At 37.1% G+C, this 3,578-nt stretch overlaps 1 pseudogene; it reads left to right on the top strand.

The window, feature by feature from the left end:
* LOC120175362 lies at nucleotides 1-3,268 on the top strand (annotated as a pseudogene).
* Nucleotides 3,269-3,578: the final 310 nt, after the last annotated feature.

Raw genomic sequence — 3,578 nt, 5'->3', positions numbered from 1 at the left:
CTGAGCCACGAGCTTTCTTTCTGCCATAGAATCCTCAAAAATCTGGTAGAAAATCAATCAAAATCGGCTCACAACTGTTTAGGTCGCAAAGTAGGCCAAAACCAAGCATCATTTCAAATGAAACTATAAAGACACGCCCAATTTGCATTCCCCCCTTCAGAAATCCGAACAACCATTTGTTTCTCCACATACCCAGATTTCGTTTGTGTTTTGGATCTGATTTGAAGACAAATCTTCAATTATGGGGAGTTTGAGAGCGCTTGTGAATAACCCAGATGATTTCTATCCATTGTTGAAGCTGAAATGGCTTTGAGGCATGCCGAGAAACAGATCCCGTCGGAGCCTCATGGGCCTTTGTTTCTCCATGCTTCACAAAGTCTCTCGTAGTTTCGCCCTCGTTATTCAACAGCTCGACACCGAGCTTAGAAACGCAGTAAGCAAAAAAAACTCTTTGGATTTCATATGGTGCCGTCTGATTTCGTAAATTTACTGTCGATTTCGATTGTATTTATTGTGGGTTTTTATTAATCTTTAAGATTAGACTAATCGTTGTTCAACCTGGTGATTTGATTTTGTTTCCCATGCTTGCGTTTTTGCAGGTCTGCATATTCTATTTGGTTCTTCGAGCGCTTGATACTGTTGGTTTGTTCTTAGTCTTTTAACCCTTTATTTTTCCCATTATGAATAATCTTCACCGATTCTAAATTATTAGGAGCAATTTCTGCGTATTGGCCTCACTATAATCTATGAATGATAGTAATATTCCCATTTCCTTTTCGAGTTGTTCATAAGAAGCCGAGTTTTGTTCTCATATCTTTATTAGATTATTACATTAAGTGTTGATCTGCACTGATGTTTTCCTTTCATGCAGAGGATGACACTAGTGTAGCAACTGATGTCAAAGTTCCTATCCTCAAAGACTTTTATCGTCATATATACGATCGCAACTGGCACTTTTCATGTGAGCATCTAGAAAAAAAATTCTCCTTCAAAGGAGGGTTCTCGATTTTCTGTGGAGTAGCGCAATATGCATCATGATCGAAAACTTTACTGGTTAATGAATCCCGGTATGTTTGCTTATATAGCTTTCTCTCTTTTTTCAGGTGGTACAAAGAACTACAAAGTTCTTATGGACGAGTTTCATCATGTATCTACGCTTTTCTGGAACTCGAAAAGGGTCTGTTGTTGAATTTTTTTTCTCGATCTTCCTTGTTCATGAAGATATAAATGTGATGCTGATCTGTAGTGTTATAGTTTATGTCTTATCTCCTAACTAGGCTATCTTAGATAAGTGGTTCAAGCTGTTTTTGATTGTGGATTTTGATCCGAAAAAAGTCGATAATTCTCAATTGACTATGCAGTTATCAGGAGGCTGTCGAGGACATTACGAAAAGAATGGGTGCAGGGATGGCAAAATTCATTTGCAAGGAGGTTTGTCATTCTTGCATTATTGAAATGTGGTTGATCTCTTCTAGATTGTCTTTTACCATATATAGGAACTCGATCTCTCAAGCTGAGCCCTGAATCTGTTCAATATGCATGCAAGAATACAACTCTTAAATGTCTTAATACCATTTTGTATACTTGAGCAAAACATGTATATATATTATCTTATATATGATCACCGGAACTTGTGTTTGCTGCAGGTCGAAACGGTTGATGATTACGATGAATATTGTCACTATGTAGCAGGACTTGTGGGATTAGGTCTTTCCAAACTTTTCCATGCCTGTGGGGCAGAAGATTTGGCTCCGGATTCTCTCTCCAATTCAATGGGTTTTCTTCAGGTATGCTCTGATATGAATTAAGCAACATTTCTTATGCATGCATTTGGACATTTGTTTGAAGACATGATTCTTAAACTATGTGTTCTGGGTCTACAAAATGGCAGAAAACGAATATTATCCGAGATTATCTAGAGGATATTAATGAAATACCGAAGTCACGAATTTTGGCCTCGCGAGATATGGAGTAAATACGTCAACAAACTCGAGGTATGCCTCTGTTGCACCTTCTATCCTAACTTCCAGCTGAAACTGTAACTGAATTTCATTCCAGTAACTTATAAATGTGTATGAATTTAACCGTAGGACTTGAAATACGAAGAAAAACTCGGTCAAGGCAGTGCAGTGCTTGAATGACATGATCACTAATACTTTAATTCATGTGGATGATTGCATGAAGTACATGTCTTCTTTACGTACTCCGTCAATCTTTCGGTTTTGTGCTATTCCTCAGGTTTGAGGCAGTACTCCATCAGTTCGTCTTCGTTATATCATTCGAGTTGCATGCCATATTTATCAAATATTGATCTGCTCAACTTTGTCTCTATTTTGCTCATGTCATGCTGTTACTAGGTCATGGCTATTGGAACACTAGCCTTGTGCTACAACAACATTGAAGTCTTCAGAGGCGTAGTGAAAATGAGGCGCGGTAAGCTACGAGTCTCCAGAATTGTTTTCCTTGAAGCTTAAATCTTAGAGGCACAGGCCTTAAAACGGGTTTTACGGATTTCCTTAAACTTGTTTCCGTGAATAGAATCATAACAAACCTGATCTCAGTGCTTTGATCGTTTTACGTCGAACTGTGATAATTCAATCTTTCATCTTCAAGTTTTGGTCCAGGGAATGTAATGGTGAAAAGTAATAAAGACTTGATTTGCCTTTGATCGTGTTTCAGGTCTCACCGCGAAAGTCATTGACCGAACAAAATCGATGGCCGATGTCTATGGTGCTTTCTACGATTTTTCTTGTATGTTGAAAGCTAAGGTATGTGGTTATTCTCAATATTCAGATAACGACATTCCACCGTATACCCAACCCGGATAAGCGATAATGTCATCGAATGCAATCGTACTCGTATTATTTTCCGGGTTTAACGACTCCAAAATGCTTCTTCGGCTATTATAGGTTGACCATAATGATCCCAATGCACAAAACACTTTGAGCAGACTAGATTCAATCCTCAAGACTTGCAGGGACTCGGGGGTCTGAATGAAAGGTCTACATTTATTTTTATTATTTATTTATTTATTTCATATCTTTATACTTAAAAAAAACAATTTTGACCAGGAAATCTTACATTATTCCGACTCAGTCCAATTACACTCCACTTCTGGTGAGTTTACTATGCCTCTTTTTGGCATCCTTTTTGTGTATATTTCCAATGATATTTACTGATGTTCTTAATTAACCCAATGCAGGCTGTTATACTTTTCATTATATTGGCCATTGTTTTGGCTAATCGGAGTTCAAATTGGCCCAACTAGTGAGTTTTATTACTTAATTAATGACGTGATGATTTCTAATCCTTCTCGTTAGGCCCGTAAACAATCGAATGTTCGGCGAGAAGTTCGCTTATTATTAAACGAACGAACGCGAACAAATTTTTATTTGTTTAATTAAATGAACGAACACAAACAAAAGGCTTGTTCGTTCATTTACGTTCGGTAGTCCGTTCGTTTATGTTTATTTATGTTCGATAGTCCATTCATTATGTTCATTTGTTCAATAAAATAATTTTATGTTTGTTCATTTATATTCTTTAAGACTTTTGCATAATTTAAAAGAAAGTTACAT

The sequence above is a fragment of the Hibiscus syriacus genome, unplaced genomic scaffold (genome assembly GCF_006381635.1).
Source record: "Hibiscus syriacus cultivar Baekdansim isolate YM2019G1 unplaced genomic scaffold, ASM638163v2 tig00112206_pilon, whole genome shotgun sequence".
NCBI classification, from domain to species: Eukaryota; Viridiplantae; Streptophyta; class Magnoliopsida; order Malvales; family Malvaceae; genus Hibiscus; species Hibiscus syriacus.
The sequence above is the reverse complement of the archived record's forward strand: the minus strand, read 5'-3'. Positions and strand labels throughout refer to the sequence as shown.